Source organism: Pseudoliparis swirei, chromosome 9 (genome assembly GCF_029220125.1).
Source record: "Pseudoliparis swirei isolate HS2019 ecotype Mariana Trench chromosome 9, NWPU_hadal_v1, whole genome shotgun sequence".
In the NCBI taxonomy this organism is placed as follows: domain Eukaryota; kingdom Metazoa; phylum Chordata; class Actinopteri; order Perciformes; family Liparidae; genus Pseudoliparis; species Pseudoliparis swirei.
Window position 1 is genome coordinate 19,682,203 of NC_079396.1, and position 21,846 is coordinate 19,704,048.

A 21,846-nucleotide genomic window follows, 5' to 3' on the forward strand; every position below is an offset into this window, starting at 1 on the left:
TTTGAACTCTGCCCGGCGTTCAGGCTGTAAAATACACACATTTCACTGTAGAAGATCTCCTACGAAAAGCTCGAGGACTTTACAAAAAATGACGTATCCATTGCGCCCTTTCCGAATTCTATGTTCATGTAATGTTGTAGTTTGTTGCTCTTGGCCGTTGCAGACAAATGCAGTATATATCATGTGATAAATCCTTGTAGACTTCATAGCACAAAGGCTCATTGAAGCAGTGACCTCATGATTGGAACAAAGTGATGGACTTGTTTCCTGAAAAAAAGGATACAGGTTGCTTTGCTTCTTTCCTTGTCAGAAGCTTTCAACTACACTACCCAAAATGCAACTCAATAGTCCACAGTTCAGTCCGGTGCTAAGCTAGTACCTGTACCATCTCTAAATCTCCAAAGGGCAAATATATGTATTCAGAGCTTTCTTAACGAGCCGGCTAAACAGCCAACAACTCTTCAGGTCTTCCTTTTTAACACGCAGAAGACGCCTCATTTTCCTTTTTACAATAATTCACAAAAATAGATTGTTTACAATCGGGGAGGCGACTCACTAAATCATGCAATAATTATAATCGGCACATATGGAGTAGTGGCATTAGAATATACCACCACTGTTCTGCTTTTGCTGCCAACGCTTTTCTTGACCCGCCCATCCAAGTGAATAAAGAATAAGTGAAACGCATTGGAGCGGAGGGAGACGTTAAAAAGCTACCGCAAGGGCAGAAATGCAGTAGCATGAATTTAAAGTTTACTCTGTTAATTGGGTGGACTTATTGCTTCTTTATGGAGGAGGCTGGGGTGGATTTAAGAATCATTTGGAACAATATTTGGTCAAGAACACAAGGACCCACTGGTGCTGTGAACGTTTTTTTTGTCCTGAGTAATGACCTCAGAGCTGCAGATAAATGTGGTTCTACTCTCCGCTCTCCGCATTACGTTTATGGACCGTGTGCTCCATGTTTGAGCCCGATTGAAGTTTTTGTGAGAGGCTCTGTCCCAGCGCAACTTTGAGATTGCATATCCAAGCTGCGCCGCATTACATCATGAAGAGCCGAGCCAGTGACTTATTCAAGTGTAATGGGCAGTATAAGTGCTCGCTCGCTCTGTTCGCCTCTAATTGTTCACAGATGTTCTGCACGCCTTTGTGTCCCACATCTTGTTGCAGCCACAGACAGTGTTCAGACTTTATAATAGAGGGGGGAACGTGGCATGGAGTAAGTGTTTAATTTGGCCGTTGGTCCTGTTAACTGGTTTTTGGTTATTTAATAGGCACCGTAGTCCACGAAACATGATGCAGTTGAAATGATAAGTCCAGCACTTTATACAGGCAATTTAAGAAAATGAGAAAGCGCCATGATGACCACTATCATCTTCACCTCATACATTGCTAAGACGATCAATCAGCTGCTGCCCTGGTGCGATGTGCAGCTGTTCTCGAAGATTATTTAATTTAATGTGTTTATTTATTGAAAATACTTAAAATGTCTTATGTCCAACTGGTCATCAAAAGTCTAGTCTTTTGCTTGAAAAGTCTCCTTGAGGCAAGAAAAAGACCTTCCAGACTCTCAAGGTCGGTCCGTCTGTGAAATATCACCTTTGTGGCTCGTAGTTCAGCAGTTTTAACGGGAGGAAATAGCACCAGGACTGTAATTTAGTCCGTTTAAAGTCTAGAAGGGCCGCAGACGGGCCAGAGCCTCCTGCAGTCGGCCTATCTCTTCAGTATCCCCCGCCCAGCCGCCACCTCCCCACCACCCACCGCTCTGTGTAAACGACCATGCTTTGAAGATAGACCAGGCTGGAGCTGAGACCTCCTTATCAGGTATGAGTTTAATCACTCCGCTGTCTGATGCTTCTTTGCAGGTCCTGTAGTTACCATGGTTATACACCAGAGGCACTTCTGGAGCTTGCATTAGCGTCGCAAAATATTCATTAATTACCCCGCTGAGTCGGTGCAAAACAGCCGAGCTCACAGCAGGAGAGAAGACTGACGGAGGGCTCAGCAGCAGCATCAGACTGTTTACAAAACGCACATATTCAGATCAAAGGGATATTATCTTCTCCTGCATTGTCTCCTCTGAGCCGAGCCACCTCCACTCGAGTCTTATCGTGATTAATTGCATGCAGAAGTCAGAACAACTCACAAAGTGCAGGCCTTGTCTTCTCCATCCTCACATAAACTGTATTGGCCGCCTGCCGTGTCTGAAACATGCGCGATTGAATATGCATCAGGAATCCTAATAGTATACGACAGAGAGAGAGAGAGCCAAGAGCTCACACTCATTCAAAGCCCACCCTACAGAGGAATCTGTGGTCATACAAACATTGAAGTTGGCAAAACACTGTTTTAGCTGCTGCAGCTGCAACAAACATTCAATTCATCAGTCTGGCCAAAGAAAATATGGATAGGAATTTAGCTTTAATCAATACAAGCAAACTGGGTCCACGCCACGTCCTGTTGAGACAAAAAAGGATTAAGAAGCCATCATTTTATTCCGTTTTTTATGTTCACACAACCCATTATCTTTCACGCTGAGATTTCCGACCCACGATAACGTGGATTAACACGGCGTAGATAAAGAATAACGGCGACAGTGGGAGGTATTGAATCTACATGCAGGCTGTCTTGTATCCTAACAGTGTTCCTTTGTGCACCCCTGCAGTTTATTTTCATTTGTCTTAAAATAAAGTTGTTATGGAGGAGCTTTACGCAGCCCCTCCCCCCACCCTTTCAATCCCTCAGCCCTCTCCCACAAGGTGCTTCAGTGAGCTGCTGCTGCTGCTTCAGTGTTTTCAAATTCTCATGAGCTTCCTGTGTCACAGCTCCAACCTATATGCCTCGAAAAACATCAGCAGTCCTCCCATGGAGGTCGTATATATTTGTGATCGAGAGCAGATTGTGTGGAGGCTTAAATGAGGATCTCCATCTATAACCCCGCACATTATCTTTGATTCTGTACCATAGTTAGATCTTCCTCTTGGCCAGACCTTGGGAAAAGGATGTGGATGATGAGCGTGCCGACTCCTGGTTGACTTTGAGCCGCCGCGGCTGGTGGCCAGATGTGGATCCACTGCCCATCGCCCAGCTCCTTTGATACCTTCTTTTATCTGGTCTGTCGTAAAGTTCAACTTTGACTGGCTATAAAGTTTAATTCACAAAATACATAGTATAATAGAAAATAAAACCTGTGCTCCACGATGGCTATATTTAAAACATTCAAAGTACCCAAACATGAACCTATCCATCCCGGTAATTAGACCTCTGGGCGATGCGCGTTAGCTTGTTTCTAGGCGCATCCCTACAACGGCGGAGCAGCGAAGACACACTCCGTCCTCGTCTTGTGCGCGACTCTCTCTCCGTCGCTGTTGTCGCTGCCCGGGAACCCGCATGCGAGTCTTCCAGCGCCAGCGTTTCATTTGCCCTCGCCACAGTGTGTGACTAACTCGCATGCCAATCATCCAGTGTGGCTCACGCACGGGCATCAGTCGACTCACCGTGTATTCTGAGTGCACCGGGCCGCGACCTCCGCACCGTGACTGGTTAATAATAAGAATACAGGAGCTGCTACGGCCCTCCGGTGAGCCGGTGAGTCGTCGGGTTGATGTGGCATGTTTGGATCCTTGCAGAGTAGGTTACCATGTTGATCGACTATTGTTACCGCGCATCAGCCCAGAGATACCGCGACCTTCTGGCCTCGTGGCGCCTTTTGCTTTTACGGTGAGCGACGACAGCGGCTCCATCAAACGAGACGCGATGACCTGGATGAACTCGTCTGGCCTCCTTTACCGGCGTGTTTTGTTCGACCTTCACATATTTTCCAGACATGCCCGGGTTCAACAGTTTGGTGCGAATGTGACTCACCGAGGAATCGGGTATTAAAGACGTGTGCTGACTCAGATGGAAATGTAGTGTGCAGCCGGACCGAATGTCAGTCCGGTTACACAGCTCGCCATCTGTGTGGAGTATTTACGGCGGTATAAAATCTGCCTTTAATAGATGCCACGACAAATGGTTTTCATTACTCGGCTTTTATGATTGCAGAAAAGAACTGGAGAGCATTCTTACAATCTTTTTTTTACATGTGAGGGATTTATTAACATCACTGTAGCTCTGGAGTGGATCAAATTAAAAAAGAATCCTCAAAAGGCGAATACTAATGATTACTTTCACGATTGATAAATCGTAATAATTGTCTTAATTAATTGGTAAATGGGGCGAGATAGAGATCGGGAGCCTTTTGATTGCCTCTCAGCGGCTCTCGACACGGGCTGCCTGCTTGTAGCTGACGATGCTAACGGTGCAAACCTCGGCAAACATGGCCGAGCCGACGGTGTTTACCTGGAGGGGAACTGGAGGGTGGTGGCGACACTTCTGTAACCGCCATATGAGAGCAGTGAAGACCGTGAGTTAACCAGTGGGGCACGCTCACGTGCACTAACATGCTCTGAAAGCATGTCGGTTGGCCCGGCAACAAAGAAAAGAGAAGCTCGGATAACGACACACACAGAGTGAAGGGACTTCATTCTCTGTTCAGGTAGACAATACTTCTCTATAGCTTCACTCGGCAAATATACAATGCTCTGGAAGCTGTTTGCTCCTTTTGATTTTTGGTCTATGAAGTATCAGAAAATAGTAATTAAAAAAGATATACTTATCTGTACTTCCAATGTGATATTGTGCAAACATAGCTTTTTGCCACTTGCATATCTAGACCTATGTTTTTGGCATTATATATATTTTGTATTTGCACTCTTTGTTTTGCAATCTGTGGTTAAACAAAGTTCTGTCTTATCTCATAGGTCTATTTAAACTGCTTGTTTTGTAGAAGAATAAGTCCAAAACCTGAAGATATTCACCTCGATATCGAAAGGCAAATAAATCATGTACTTATTAATTTTTTTGGAGGCTGCAACCAGCGATTGTTTTCTGACGTTTTTTATGAACAGAATTACATGAAAATGTAAATATCTTCCAATATATTTCCTCTTGATCGATTAATAGTTTCAGTTCTACATGTGAAGGTAATTTCTCCTGGCTTGGCACAAGCAGCTAACATAGTTCACAAAGCCATTGATGGCTCACCGGCTTCAACTCCTGACTTCCTAATGAGGTCCGACTGAGCCGAGCCTTCATGCAAATTAACACGAGAGGCCTCCACCGACACGGCGAGGTGTTTACAGCCCCGGCTTTGAACCCTGCACATCTCCTCGCTGAGGCCCGAGTGTCACATTTCTCGTTGGTGGATTAGCTCTCCATCCTCTCATGGAGCCGTGGCCATCGGTGCCCATTAAACTGTCGGCCCCTCAATGGAGGTTTGTACCACTCGAGTCTGATTTACAACTCTAAATCAGAACTTCACAGATAGTTCCACAAACAACGGTGGGCCATCTGTGACCGGATCGTTGGTTTCTGTATTTGTACGTGGCCCACGTGCAACTAAAATTTATTTTCATTTTTGGCCAACCTTCTCAACTGATTGTTTAGAATTTAATGTCACAAATAGTGAGAGAAAAAAATAAGTTAACGACTTCAAATCACGAGTTGTGCCCACCAAAAGTCCCTAAAACATTACTTTTATGATCCGTGACAAACACATCTTCACATTTTACTTCTTGTTTACATAGTTACATTCTTAGTCATGCTTCAAAATACTATTTCATCAAACACTGCATCTATTTTTATATGTTATGTTGTTGATTTTTTACTTTAAATCAGAAAATCGTGAACAAATGTTTAAATGATTTGTGACAAAAATCAATGCAGATAAATTCTCAATTATGCATCAAAAGAATAGCTGAAAGAAAAGCTGGAACCAACAAGTTATGATGTTTCTGTTCTCTGTTTAATCGAGCACTCTATTTCATTATTGATGTTATCCATTGATTATTTTGTTGAGTATTTGTACTTTGTGTGGGCCACACAAATAGTTTAAATAGTAAAAAAATGAAACTGACTACACTACATTTGAAAAAGCTTGAAACATGTGTTTGCTATCAGTTAATTGGTTAATGGAGGAATCGTTCCAGGCCTTTTTTGTTTTAATTGTATTGTTCTCCGTTTTCAGAGGTTACGCCATTTCTTTCTTGTCATCTCATATAACCATGACACGAGGAGTTTCATTTTTTTTTTTTTAAGATGCGCGACGTCCTGCTTTACATGTTGTTTGCATTGAATTTCAAATCAGTCACATGTGTTGCTCCAGTCCAGTTCTGTCCACTTTTCTTCCAGGCAAGTTTCCCTCCATTAAGAGACACAGGGGTTTTATTGCTCCTCGACTCTCTTCATGTTCACATTACCGTTGAGTTTTTTGAGTTGGAGAAGATCCTCACTTGAGGGGAAAGTGGATGTCGAAGGGAGGTGGCAATAAGGCTTTTATGTTGAGAGTTATCCTCATTTCCCTTGTCTTAGCTCCAGGGGACCATGTGACCGGCTCTCATTCAGGTCATGTCGGCCTGTTCAGCCTTTGACCCTCTTAGAAGGGAAGCCGGTCTCTCAATGTCCCATTCATGGCATACAGATGTCTGTGTGCCTTAATGTCTGACACAGCTGAGGTATGAAGACCGGCTGACAGTCCTTCGTTCATTGGTTAACTGTCGCTGTGCCTTGCAACAAGACCATTTTTCTTTTTAACTCCAGCCTAAAACAATACTGAGATGCCTCATTAAACATTGGAAGCAGTTTTTTTGGTTGCTGTCGGGATTCATCTCGGTGTTACACTCTTTCAATTTGCATTTTGTGCTCAAACTGTGTGCGTTGATGAAAGCTACACGGTACAAACTGCCATGGAAATCCAATTTACAATTATAGCATTTCCCCCCCTCTTCTTAAAAACAAACTAGGCCCACAAAGGAATCCTTAACTTTAACCAAACCTCCCTTTTTCAGAAGACACATTTAGATGCCACTTGGATTTCTTTGTGTTATCCCTCGTTGTCACACGTTGTGTAATATAGATGGAGAGATGTGGTGGAGACGGAGTGCGTTGTTCCATTCACATCATCCCTTAAACAGTGAAGCAACGTCGACACGTTCTCTGTTACGACCTCAGACACTTAGGAAGTAGGACCCAATTGCACGACCCGGGAGACAGAGATAAAGTATTTGTAAGTACTTTATTTTTCGGTTCGGCAGTGAACAAAATGAAAGCGCTCACGTAGTGAGGGATCAAAAACTTTTCAAGAGCATAACATAACCCGACCTGATCATGGCAAAAGACCAGACGAACTGACAAGGAACACTGGGAGACAGGGAATTTAAGCACATGGTAACAAGACACAGGTGGGACCAATCAGGGCGGGCTGACACTGATGAGCATAGGAGACAGGTGTGATGACAGGTGAAAACAATCAGGAAGCCTGGAATGAGAGAAAGCGAACATAAATGACCTGAACCTCTCTAGCATATCTGTCGGTGCACAACAGTACCCCCCCCTCTAGGGCCAACTCCTGATGGCCCAGGCTGATTGTAAAAGTCGTGGATAAGAGTCTTGTCTACGATAAATGAAGCAGCTATCCAGCTTCTAGCCTCAGGACCGTAACCCTTCCAGTCTACCAGGAATTGCTTGCCCTCCCTATTACGGACCTCCAGTAGCTTACGGACCTTGTAAACGTCACCCCCTTCAAAGAACTGGGGCGGTGGAGGGGGCTTGGAGGCGGGAACAAGTGTGCTCTCACACACCGGCTTGATCTTACTAACGTGAAACGTTGGGTGCACTCTCAAGGTCCTGGGGAGTTGCAAGCGTACCGATGCCGGGTTGATGACTCTGGACACTGGAAACGGACCCACAAATCTCGGAGCCAGTTTCTTTGAGGCGACATGGAGTGGTAAGTCTTTGGTAGAGAGCCAAACCTTTTGGCCTGGACTGTAGGAGGGAGCGACCCTGCGATGAACGTCCGCAACAGCCTTCATCCGAGCTGAACTCCGGAGAAGAGACTGGCGAGCACCAGCCCAAACTCTGCGACAACGTCTGATCATGGCATGTGCCGATGGAACCCTCACCTCTTCCTCGTTGTTAGGGAAAAGTGGAGGCTGGAAACCATTGACACAATGGAATGGAGAGAGACCTGTGGCCGCCGTAGGAAGGGTATTGTGGGCAACCTCGACCCATGTGAGGTGGTCACTCCAGGTGGTCTGGTTCCGGGAGGCGAGACAACGTAGCGTAGTCTCTAGTTCTTGGTTCAGACGCTCCGACTGTCCATTTGACTGAGGGTGATATCCTGATGACAGGCTGACGGTGGCACCTATGAGTCGACAAAACTCTTTCCAGAAGGCGGAAATGAATTGTGGACCCCTGTCGGAAACAATGTCATTAGGGAATCCATGGATCCTGAACACGTGATTCATCATGACCTCTGCGGTGACTTTGGCAGAGGAAGCTTGGTCAATGGGATGAAGTGAGCCATCTTTGAAAATCGATCAACCACTGTTAGAACCGTAGTCTTGCCTCTGGATGAGGGAAATCCTGTCACAAAATCCATCGAAATGTGTGACCAAGGACGATGGGGAATCGGCAGCGGCTGGAGCAAGCCCATCTTAACTTGAGATGAGGTCTTATTACACGCACACACCGGACAAGCCGCTACATACTCGGCCACATTTTTCTTCATGGATGGCCACCAGAAACGTTGTTGAATCCTGAACATTGTTCTTGCTACTCCCGGATGGCACGAAAGCACAGATGAGTGAGCCCAGTGGATGACCTTGGAGTGAAGAGCCTCAGGAACAAACAGCAGATTGTTGGGACACTCGCTAGGCGCTGGATTCATGACATTTGCCTCTTTAACGTCTGACTCCACTTGCCAGGAAAAGGCTCCGATCACCCGGTTAAGTGGAAGGATGGTCTTGGGCTCTACCGCAAGTGGTTCGGGATCGTAAAGACGAGACAAAGCATCGGGTTTTGATTCTGAGACCCGGGACGAAAAGAGAGTGTGAAGTTGAATCTACTAAAGAAAAGTGTCCACCTGGCCTGACGGGAGTTGAGACGCTTAGCCTTTCTTATATATTCTAGATTCTTGTGATCTGTCCAGACTAAACACGGTTGCTCTGCACCCTCTAGCCAGTGTCTCCATTCCTCGAGGGCAGCTTTTACAGCTAACAATTCCTTGTTTCCCACGTCATAATTCCGCTCTGCCGTTGTCAACTTCCGCGACAGGTAAGCACATGGATGCATCTTGTTGTCTTCTGCAGAACGTTGAGACAGTACTCCTCCAATTCCCTCATTGGAAGCATCCACCTCGACCATAAACTGGCGCTGGGGATCTGGAATGGTGAGTATGGGAGCTGATGTGAATCTATCTCTGAGAAGTTTGAAAGCAAGATCCGCCTGGGGGTCCACTTGAAGGAACCTTAGGAGAAGTCAGAACATGCAGAGGAGCAGCAACAGAACTGAAATTCCTAATAAACTTCCTATAGAAGTTAGCAAATCCTAGGAACTGCTGAACCTTTTTCCTGGAGTCTGGTGTGGGCCACTGGGATACTGCACTGACTTTCGCAGGATCCATTTGGATATGATTAGGTGAGACTATGTATCCTAAGAAAGACACCTCTTCTGTGTGGAACTCGCACTTCTCTGCCTTGACATATAGCTGATTATCCAGTAGTTTCTGCAAAACTTGGCGGACATGGTTAACATGAGATTTAGCGTCTGGGGAGAAAATCAGTATGTCATCCAGATACACAAACACTGAAATATTCAAGAATTCCGCAAAACCTCATTCACAAAAGCTTGAAAACAGCGGTGCATTGCACAGTCCAAAAGGCATTACCAAGTACTCATAGTGACGATTCAGAGTTGTGAAGCCAGTCTTCCACTCATCCCTGTGTTTTATTCTAATCAAGTGATATGCATTTCTTAAATCCAACTTGGTGAATATCTTGGCCGTTGAAGCAGTTCAAAAGCAGATGACATGAGTGGCAGAGGATAGCGGTTCTTCACCGTAATGTCATTTAGTGGACTGTAGTCTATGCAAGGTCTCAGAGACCCGTCTTTCTTTTCCACAAAAAAGAATCCCGCTCCGGCTGGAGACGATGAAGGACGGATAATCCCTGATTTGAGTGAAGAGGAGATGTATTCATCCATTGCTGTTCTCTCAGGTCTCGAAATCGAGTAAAGTCTCCCCTTGGGAATGGGGGCTCCCGGTACGAGATCAATGGGACAGTCAAAATCTCGGTGAGGAGGTAGCGACAAGGCTTTAGACTTGTTAAAAGCTTCTTTTAAATCATGGTAACAGGAAGGTACCTTCTGTAGATCAGGATAGTCAGGGTGATCTATAATGATCCTACTAGAGTCTGTTGGTGCATTAACAGGTTGCGAAAGTTTACACCTGCCCTTACAATCCTCTCCCCATTCCTTAACTTTCCCTGAAGGCCAGTCTATGTGAGGATTGTGGATCTTCAGCCAAGGAAACCCCAAAATAATCGGGTACTGATTCGACTCAAAAATATGAAATTGCATGCCCTCGGTATGGTCCTTATTTATAGTAATCCGTATGGGCTCAGTGCAATGGGTAACTGTGAACAACAAGCGGCCGTCTAAGGCACTGGCACTAACAGGATGAGATAGCGGGACAGTTTTATCTTTAGCTGTTTGACTAGGCCCCAGTCTATAAGGCTTTCGTCAGCCCCTGAGTCTATTAACACACCCTGGTCAATGGTCTGATTGTTAATACAAATGTCTACCTGAGTAACAGGTCGAGGAGTGAAGTCTGCGGAAACTTGCTCACCCGCGCCCTCCTTTTGACTGGTGAGCACGATCTTTTCCCGGGCACGAAGCGAGTTGATGACCCGGCTGGCCGCAGTAGAAACAGCAACCCTCCCGTAGACGGCGCTGCCTCTCCTCCAGAGAAAGCCTGGTTCTTCCAAGCTGCATGGGTTCACCGGAGTCATTCGGAAGTGTAGTCCTCTGATGGTCCGGTAACATGAGCTGGAAATCCTCCGCTGGCGGCGCGACCCTCCGAGGCGAATTCTGGAAGCTGGAAATAACATCTCGGTTGCGTCGACGCTCCCTCTCTTTCGAAGACGGTTATCGATCCGGATGGCCACAGCGATGAGGATTCCAGATCCCGGTGTCTCCAGTGGAGCCAGCTGGTCCTTTATCGGTTCCGAAAGTCCTGTCATGAAGGCGTCACGAAGAGCGGAACATTCCATCCGCTGTCCGCTGCTGCTGTACGAAACTCGATGGCATAATCAACCACCTGACGGTTGAGCTGACGTATTTGAAACAGTCTTCTGCTGGCCTCCGTAGCAGGCGATGAGTGGTCAAAATGCGCCTCATAGTCTCTATGAAATCGGCCAATGAGTAACATAGTTCGGTGTCTCTAGACCATTCTGCAGTAGCCCAGGCTGCAGCTCTTCCCGTTAAATGAGACACAATAAACGCCACTTTACCATGCTCAGATAAAATAGCTGCTGGGTTGTGTTGAAAATGCAGATCACACTGTACCAGAAAGGCTCTGCAATTCGAAGAGTCTCCGGAAAATCTCTCCGGAAGAGCCAGCCGTAATGGGGAGGAAACAGCCTGACCTGGGTCGTCAGCTGGAGTATTGACAGGCAAATTCTCAGCTGTGGATGACGTCACCGGAGGAGCAGTCTGTTGATGAGTGAAACAATTATTCATTTGGGCAACCAGTTGTTGCATCTGTGTAGATAATTCTTCCTGAACCCTGGCCTGGCGTCCTCTCAGCTCTTGTATTTCCCGGCTGACTTTGTCCAGTTTTTCCTCGTGATGAAAAATCGTCACGCCCTGTACCGACAGAGCGGCGTGAAGCGTTCTTGGGTCGGCTGGGTCCATAATGTGGTCAGTTCGTTCTGTTACGACCTCAGACACTTAGGAAGTAGGACCCAATTGCACGACCCGGGAGACAGAGATAAAGTATTTGTAAGTACTTTATTTTTCGGTTCGGCAGTGAACACAATTAAAGCGCTCACGTAGTGAGGGATCAAAAACTTTTCAAGAGCATAACATAACCCGACCTGATCATGGCAAAAGACCAGACGAACTGACAAGGAACACTGGGAGACAGGGGAATTTAAGCACATGGTAACAAGACACAGGTGGGACCAATCAGGGGCGGGGCTGACACTGATGAGCATAGGAGACAGGTGTGATGACAGGTGAAAACAATCAGGAAGCCTGGAATGAGAGAAAGCGAACATAAATGACCTGAACCTCTCTAGCATATCTGTCGGTGCACAACATTCTCCTCCTCTGAAACATAACTCGCCCTCCGGCAACCAGCAGCGTTTTCATTTGGAAACAACGAGGATATGAGGATCTGCTCATGTAATATAAAGCGAGAGTTTTAGCGCTGCTGCTGGCTTGAGACGCTGCAAGAAATCCTTGGTGCTGCTGCTTTCAGTTGCCACCGACTTTCCATCTTCACAGCAGACAGGGTTTTGCTCGAGGATGCTGAGGACTAGGTGCCTACTTTTATTAGCACATGTTATTAAATAGTACAATATCTACTTCTAAAGATATATAATGGAGTAGAAGTAAAAAGTAAAAGTATATCGATTTTGCTCCATTTTGAGTCCATGTACTAAGTTTGTTCTTCTGTAACATTGTTGGCCCATTATGAGATCGTTAAGCCACTTTTATAAATGGAAGAAAAATGACATCAAATAAAAAACGCCTCAATGTACATTTTGGCACCTGACTGAACATATCTTTTAAAGGACCCATCCATCGTATGCCCATTTTTCCACAAGTTGATATGGTTCCTTGGGGTCTTAATGAAATGTTTGTAACATATTTTGGTCAAAATACCACAAGAATCATTTCAAACAGCACCCTTTTTACCCTGTCAAAAACACCTCCCCACAGATTTACCTGTTTTGAGTGCCTGTTCCTTTAAATGCTAATGAGCCAGCTCCCCCCTCCCCCTCTCCCCTCCCCCTCCTCCACGAGATGCGCTCGCCTAGCTGCTGCCTGCCCCGCTAGCCATTACCTTTGTAGAAATATGGCTACTGCAGATGAAGATAGCGTTGTGCACCCATATCGTTTTGAACCAGAGTCAGACCCTGAACAAGAAGAGGCTCCCGAACAAGTTCGAGAAGTTAGGGCTCAACAGGACGTTTCTGAATGTCACTTCTACATTTTGTTGTTGTTTGTACATTGGCTAAGGTCTCACAGTCTTGTTAGCGGTTTTGAGAGCATAGTGGTGCTCGAGATTCGAGTACGTGAATAGTTTGTGCATCAATGGCGGTGCGTCCATAGAGGGCGCTAGGGCGCCGCCCCTCTTAAAATTTTGAGATGAAAAAAAAAGAAGAAGAAAAAAATATTATATATCCTGTCAAAAAACATTATATACCAAATCATTTAAATAGTAAATATACTGTGTTGACGCGCTAAATGTGTGTGGGAGACCGTCAGCCTGTCAACAACCACTTAAGTTAAATGTGACATAAATAATATATCGCCACTCATCATCACGGAGAGAAGCCCCGCCCCATTTTCGGGGCTCCGGCCCAACGTGTGTGCGCGGCAGCGAGCAAACATTTCACGGTCGTTTCGGCAAGGACGGCTTCTCATTGGCGGATGAAACGTGAATCTTGGGGCACACAAATGTGCGCCCTGGCCAATGACATCGTTTTTTATTTCACGTGACTGGACTATTCGGCAAATAAGAGACCCGTCTCATTCCCTCAGCCAGAGAGCTCCACGGAGCTACGGGAGCAGGTTGCTAACGGAGCTGTTAGCTGGAGCTCAGTGAGTAATGCGCTGTTTAGTTTCCCCTGTCTGTTGTTCCAAAGTCCTGGGACTGAAACTCTCTGGACTACAACGGGGTGAGGGATCTAAAGAGCTGCAGACAAGTGTACAGCACGAATCTTGCCGCAGTTATCTAGCTAACAGCATGAAGCTAACTCGCTAACAGCATGAAGCTAACCCTGTTTGCAGAGCAGAGCAGCAGAAGGAGACCGAACTGGCATCGAAACACAACGAAGAAGTTCTGAAAAACAGACACATTCCCTCAAGAATAATGGAAACAGGCTGGTTACAGACATGATTGACTTTAACCAGAGTTATTGAGAAGTTTGCCAACTTTAAAAAGAGGAGGGCTACTTTTCTTTACAGTAGTGGGTCTACTCTGTCAAACACCCAATGTAACATGTGATCTCTTTCTGACTCTATTCTGCTCTGAACCTCTTTCATGTGAGGGTGAAACTCTTTTATTTTGCAAACCTCTGAAACCCAACCCAATGTTTCTTAAAGCTGCTCTGAACCTCTCATGCCCAAAGTGACAGTGTGTTGATGGTTGTTATTGGACAGTGTTGAGCACGCTGTGTTCTTGAAATAAAGCTTTGTTTTTTACAAAACCTCTTTTCTTCTCATTGTTGAGTGCTATTTAAACTGCGTCGCCCAACTGCGCCCCCGCCCCCCCCAAAAAAAATTCACCAGCCGCCACTGTTGTGCATGTATGAGTATGTAGCAAATACAGTGTGTCTATGTAAGTTACTGTTTGTGAAAGTGTTTGTGTAAATGCAAGTAACGGGAACGCCATAAAGATATAAATGCTACATGAGTAAAGTTCCATCTGTAAACGAAAGTGTTATCTGACAACAGTAAGTGACCAAGCAGGGGCGGGGGTAACGTTTTTACCTCCATTAATTAGTGTTTAAACCTTGTTTACTTATTAAATCGTTGTATTTGACGACTTATGACTTATTGGATGACTCATGTCTGTAATATGAACACAACTTTCAAATAAACTTTACCTGCAAAGTTGTGGTGGGGGGCGGTCCAAGGCCATGTAGCCAGACTCCCTACATGGGCATGCTTCAAAATCTACGTAGACGTTGGTGGTGATCCCATTTGACGCACTCAAGCATATCGTTTCTGACATAGAGGAACCACAACAAGCCGCGTGAGTTGTTGTTTTTTCCAGCGTTTTTGTGTTGGGAGACATGCCAGATACCCAAATTAACGTATAGAAGCACTAAAAAAGTGGAATTTTCATAACATGTCCCCTTTAAAACCAGTTTTGATTGATGCGGTGATGCTCCCATGCATGTTGTCTCTGTCTCTCAGCCACTGGGCGGACACATATTAGAGGCCTGGCGATGAGGACCGACTGGGCAGGACGGCCATATGTGTTCAGTAATAAGAGGATAAACCCTCACTGGACACAAGCTTGTTTGATCTGGGGGATTTTTAATATGAAGCTCAGCGTCTGTCGGGTTTTTTCAACAAAAAAACCTTTGATGTGGTTCAGTCTGTATGACCTGTGCAGTATTTTGTTTTGGGTTTTTTCCTGATTGTCCATATTGTATTTTATTGTGTCTTTTAGTTTGAAAGCAGATCTCACCGTGTCTCATTTCAGCAAGTAACCACGCTGCATTCACAACTTGAGTAAAAGTGTATTATCAGCTAAAAGTAGTCATTGATTCATATGAATGCTGCATTCATGTGTACGTTGCATTTTACTGCTGAAGATGATAAAGGTTGTGCTAATTTGAACTCTTTTCATATACTGTTGGGTAGTTTAATCTCCAGAAATGCAACATATTCCAGAAGATCATGACGTGCCTCTTGGTTCTATGAGACCCACGTATCTCTAAAAGTCAACTCATGATCTCAGAAAAACAGCCTTGTCTTCAGCTTTGTGACGATGCACTTTCATGCTAATCCAAGAGGGGTTTAAAAAAAAGTTTATTTAGCTTAAGAAGTTTGAGAATTTCTTAACCCATATACGGAACACTTTCCCTTCAGTTGATCAGAAACATTCAAAATCAACACATCTGGAGATACCTGGTTTTCCATGGACGGCATGGGCACGAATAAAAAGTGTAATCTGTAAACTAACTAAAGATGTCGGATGAAAGTGTAAATAAGAATAATATTTGGCTGAGTTGTAGTTGAATATACATGTGAAGTTGCATAAAATGGAAGTACTCGACTAAACTGCAAGTACCTCTGTGCTGATGTGCCGTACGTGTGTAAATGTTCTATACTTTGAAGTACACTGCATTTCAGACGTAGAAATTGAAATTCTGCCGTGAATCTGGGACACTTCGTATACTCGCCAAACTGGCGAGACTGTTTTGGTCAAATCTGAATGGCAATGGCTTGAAACAACTGCCATTCATGTGGCGCTTGGGGCGCTTGGTTTTGACTGTAGGAAGTTTGTTGTGGGGGCCAAAGCAATCTGGGTCAGGCCTCTTGTCGACGCAATTAGGGTCAAATTGGAAAAAAGCTCAACTTTGAATTGGTTTGCATATAGATCGGCTGTTTTAAAAGAATCATTTCATGGGGCAGTTATTGGGAGGCTTTTTCTTCCATTATTACTGTATTGTATCATCCTCCCACATTCAATACCCGAAACCTGTGTTTTCCTCCTGTTGTCGTTGCCTTGGCGCTCAGTCATTGTGTCATCAGACTCGGTTTAGTGTGTCTGGCTTCATCAACGAGGAGAGCAGATGAGTCACACCGGGAGAAACCTGCAGAGATAAACCACACGAGACGCTCGTTCACAAAGCCTCCAGCTGCTGACCAGTTAAGACACGGCATGGTGGCGTTAAAACGAGCTGCTGCCTTGACAATCGTTCACAAAAATCATGACTGCGTGTGAGAAAGTTTAAACTAATAGTTGGTCGATTTACGAGGTGAGCCTGGAGGTCTTCGGAGAAACAACATGTTTCGTGTTCCTGCTTCTCAGAAGTGAAGATTTAATACAAAACAAACAATCTGAATATGTCACATTGGGCAATTTTAGGAAGCTAAACCAGTTTGTCGATAATCAGCAACCGTTTAGATCATCGATTAACCATTTAAGTCAAATAACAATTGATATACTGATTCAGCTTCTCAATTGTGAGGCTTTTTATGTGATAGTAAACAAACAAAACAAGCTCTTAAAGAGATTGTATTCAATTTATTTTAATTTTAGATGCCGAACAATACATTAATTGATCTACAAGACAATCAGCAGATTAATAGGGTTGCAAATAACGATTATTTTGAGTGTAGATTGATCTGGCATCTATTTTTCATTCAGTTAATGGATGTAATCGTTTTGTCTTTTAAAAAGTTGAAAAAGTGAACGTTGCCCTCTAGACACAACATGTTCAGTTAATGTTCAGGTACGACAACGAAAAGAAGCAAATTATATTATTTTAGAAGTGTTAACCATGGAACTATGGCATGAACAATTTGGCAGATTACATTTTTGTCCATTTACAAATCCATTAGTCAAACTAATTGTTTTAGGTTTGATTGGTTGATAATGGAACATACATGCCACCCTAAATTGTTTAAATAATTTTGTTCAGCAAAAATGCCATTCATGTAATAAAAAAATAAATACTGGATGCTTGAGCCTGATACTGACATGTCTTTAAACCTGAATGTATAATGTCAACAAACAACAATTATAAGGCATATAGTCGTGCTATATTTGTTTGTTTTGTCTTCAAATTTTGATATTTTACTATGTAAAAACCAACTTGTCAGCGCCCTCTGGTGAGAAAACCACATTCCAGTGCCACTGTTTTTAAATGACTTTAAACCGCAATATCAACTGATCTGCAATAAGGTAATACGGGCTGCTATGTTGATATCTACTGGTCACACATGATGGTCCAACCCTCAGCGCCTCAGTCCAACACCTATTACCACCGTGGTTGAGAAAGACAATCCTCTTCGCACAGAGCTCTTTTTCTTTCGAAGGGCGACCGAATGGCTCTTTGCAGAAGTGCTGTCAGTTCAGCCCTGCTGTCGGATATCCTCTCTGTGTTAAGTTCCTTTGTCCGTTACATGGTAGGGTCTCTTTTGAAACGCAACCCCCCTCTCCACCTCTTTATGGGCCTGAGCCGGCAGCTGCAGGGTTAATGTTTAGAAGCAGCAGCAGCAGCAGCAGCAGCAGAGGCAGAGAGGCAGGAGTTGGAGGAGGAGGAGGAGGAGGAGGAGGAGGAGGAGGGGAGAAGACAGGACGAGTGGCAGAGAGGTGGGGGCAGGTCCACAGCTGTTGTAGTAGGCAGGGTCTATTGGGGTAGGAAGCCTGCCTCACTCGCCCTGGAACAATGGGAGACATGGCAGCCTCTGCAGACAGCACACACACACACACACACAATGCACATGCCCAAGGACAGGCCTCTTCTAGCTGAAGCGTAGAGGAAGCCGGCTTCCTCGCTTCACTCTCAGGGTGACGGCACTTTTAAAAGAGAGGAAAATAATCTCCCCCGCAGCAGCCGGAAAACAGAAATGTAAGGTTGTGGCCTTTCTGTTGCTCTTTCCCCCCCCCCACATCTTCTTCTGGTGCCTTTCATTCTGCTGCGAGGAGATCTCTGGATGCGCCGACTGGATGACTGAGACGGCAGCGAGGGGAAGGTGAGCTGATGGAGGGGGATTTGTGGTAGCGTGTGAATGCTGATGGCATTTGTACAGCTGACATGTTGTTTTCTGGGCTTCTCGTTTGTGTCTTCCTGTTGTGACGGGGCGTCCGTGTCAAAAAAGAAGAAGCAGGTATTTTACTTGCGTGCGAACGAAGTGATGTGACAGAGAGGGAACACGTGCGGTTTGAGGTTTTATCCTGTTGACTTAACATGAATGGACTTGATGATGATGACTCTGAGGACGGGTCTGACTTGCTGTGTGTTTGGGTTAGCATTGGTATCCGGGGGCTAGCTCGCATTTCATTCAGGAGCTCTTTTCAACGACACGCCGGCGTTTTTTCATTTTGGCCGAACAAACACGGAACAACGTCGGATTGTTTTGGTCGCGGCAAACAACGTGTCGTAAATCTGCCCGACGCGTACGCCGATTGGTGGACGGCGCAGCCTAAATGTGCTTCTTGTGTTTGACGAAAGGAAGACACAGTGAGTGTTTCATGCGCCTCCTCCTCGGGTGTGCAGGTCGGCTGGCACGGATTTAAGAAGCATCCCTGCCATCAGTTTGATTGCTCTCAGTCGTACGTGGCGCACATCCAATGAGGGCTCCCCTCCTCCATCACCCACCCTCCTCCATCTCCTCTCCACCGCCTCCGCTCCTCATCCCAAAATATCGCTTGTGGACCATTCGTCTCGGTTCTTACAGCCAAACATCAGACAAGAAGCGGCACCGAGGGAGCTCCCCCGGTCTGATTCAGTGTCGCCCACATCCCTCCTCCTCCTCTTTGATACGTGTCTGCATTAAGGATGCAGACAATCGCGCGGCGATGCTACATCTGCAGACAAAAAAAACCACCAAAAAAAGCCTTTGGCCTACATTTTCGGTCGTCCCCGATGTTGTTTAATTCCACCGTGTGAGGATTTAGGTTTTCGTCACATTGTTTACATTTCCCGCCTCCACACTTTGTCTACACAGCAAGATCTTCAATCGGCGCCTCTCCCAGACTGCCAGATGGAAAGGGTGGTGTTTGACATATCCTGAGACGGCCTTGCCTTTTGCCAAATCCCCAAGAGTGCGACTGACATGATTTTAAGAAGCGTTTGTGCATTTCTTCTTCTCACTGCTTCGGCTGAGTCGCTTTTTGAAATCGTTTTTTTCCCCCTCTGCCCTCATTCCATGAATCTCATCTACCCATCGTCTTCTGCAGCATCATGCACTCAATATTTCATAATGTTCTCAGCGTCCAGCTGTCAAAAAACCAAAGCCTGTCCTCTGCAAATAAATAAACTGGGGATGTGCGATCTCCGGGGTCTCTTGTGCTTTTCATTTGTGAGCCCTGTGATCTGCCGTCTCTGTGATCTTGCTCTCGTGACATAGATCACAGATCACCGTCGGCTTCTATTCTCAGGACCAGGAGTACTGAGGAGGACACGGACCAGATGATCTGCTCTTACTTTATTAAAACCCAGATTGAGAGGGCAGACGCTCAACACCTCTAATCCCATTTCAGTTTGACAAGCTCTAAAAGGATCAGCCGTGTTTCCCTTTTGCAAATGAAGAGTTGGCGCTGAGGCTCGGCGTCTCAACGTATCTGAAGTGATCAGACAAAACGCTGCAGCAGACGGAGTGTCTCCTTTAGGCCCGAAATGAAACCGTTGTACAAAGTGAACATAATTTACAAGGGACTCTATTAATGGGGAATCCCACAGTCGTCTGTTAACTTAAAAAGGAAATCATTGTGTGGCCCTCAATGTGTAAAATGCTGTGTTGACGCAGAGACCTAAAAAGGGGAGTTCTTAAACGCGGTGTCTGCTTAATTATTCATTCATTTTTCTTTCATTACACTTCACATTGAGTCAGAGATGAAAGGGAAGACGAGAGGAGGAGAGCGAGATAGAGGAGCGGCGGGGGGGGGGGGGGGGGGGGAGTTGTGGTCCTGGCATTGCTGGCGTCTGCTGAGCGCCGGTATCTCCCGAGAGCAATGGAGCGTTCCTCTCCTCCTCGGTTTCCTGTTAACTAAGAGATCGAAGAAAAGCTGCAGCCTTCGCCCGCCACACTCCAGAGGTGACATTGATGTGTCCCCCCCCCCCCCCACGTCGATGACACTAAAACACCCCGCCATCAAACTTTGCCAATCCTATTTGTGCCTTGAAATCATGAGATAAAAAAAGCACAAGATGTGTCCGCTTGTCATGAGATCAAGACATGAGATGTTAGGATTTTTTTTTTTTTTAACCAGAAAGGAGAAGGCTACGGTTTTATTTCTTGAAACTTAAAATGTGTCCTTGTGTTTTCTCGCCGTCAGCTCCTTGGTTTTGTTGTCAGGAGACAGAGGCGCCTGACAGGAGACCGACTCCTCTTCAAGGATCCTAACGAGAGCTGAAACTACAGGTGAGTGTCGTCACGAGGTCGTCAAACGTATCAATGATCTTAGATACAAATAGCTATCATATTATTATCTATTTATCTTTAGATTCATTGTTTGGTTCATACAATGTTGCAAGATAAATTCCCAGAGAAAGGTGATCCAGTCATCAATAAATCAATATATCGCCATGGTTGCGGCTCTAATTTGCTTGTTTTGACAAACTTCAAATACTTTTTTTTTTTAATAACAAATTTGGCGTGAATCCATGATCAAGCTTTAGATTAGCTGGTTTTGTCCAAACCAAATAAATTAGTTTGACTGTTTTTACATGTCAATGTGACATCAGTCCAAAACCCGAAGATATTCAGTTTAGAACGATTTAATGTTGTTTATGCAGAAGTTTGAGAAGCTAGAAGCAGAACATGTTTTGGCATTTTTTTCAATTCCCTCATCGAATAAAAGATTCACTGTGAAGCAGCGAAATGTCACAAAACAGCTGGAGAACTCGAGGATCTTCACCATTTATGATTGAAACATACCCTAAATGATAAATTAGTTATCAAAGTAGCTGCCTGTTAATTTCCTGGCCATCAAATTTGGTCAACCTACCAATCATCTGCGTGTTTTATTTGTTTGTCATTGACAGAACGTGTCACAGTTCGTCGTTAAAACCAGCTTCCTGAATAGAAGAAGGTGAAAGATGACTCTGCTTGTTTGTCATCAGACTCGTTAATATCTCTGAAAAATAATAAAAGCACTCTCTGTCTCGGTGATAAAACACCCGCGAAGAGTTCCTCCGACCTGTGCGAAGCCGCCGCCGGGTGATTAAAATGACACATTATCTTTCCTCGAGTGTCGAGTTGCACTTTATTTGTGTGCTGTTGAACGGCTCACATTCTTCACGTCCAGGTCTCCATTTGAGAACAAAAGCAGGACATGCTCACTTGGCGCCGAGGCCAACACACGAGCCTCTCTGTGTTGTTCACTGATCGGACCCTCAAGCTGCTCTTTGTTTACACTTGGCAAAGTCGTGGCTGGATTTTTAGGAACAAAACAAAAAGGCTCGGTGCTGACGTTGACCTTCATCCTTATCTGTTCTTCCTCATTTGTCCTTTTCCTTTCTAATACAGCATTGTTTCTTTTATTTGTTGCTA

At 45.1% G+C, this 21,846-nt stretch overlaps 1 protein-coding gene across 2 annotated transcripts in view; it reads left to right on the plus strand.

The window, feature by feature from the left end:
* Positions 1-21,846, plus strand: part of nckap5l (NCK-associated protein 5-like) — a 42,173-nt gene that overhangs the window by 2,345 nt on the left and 17,982 nt on the right. Inside the window, exons 1-2 of one of the 2 annotated variants that reach the window (XM_056422056.1) lie at positions 18,046-18,324; positions 20,630-20,715. The gene's annotated coding sequence lies outside the window, so the exon portion shown is untranslated. Of the gene's footprint in view, positions 1-18,045; positions 18,325-20,629; positions 20,716-21,846 lie in introns of those variants that run through there. The other variant, XM_056422055.1, reaches the window with a different exon arrangement.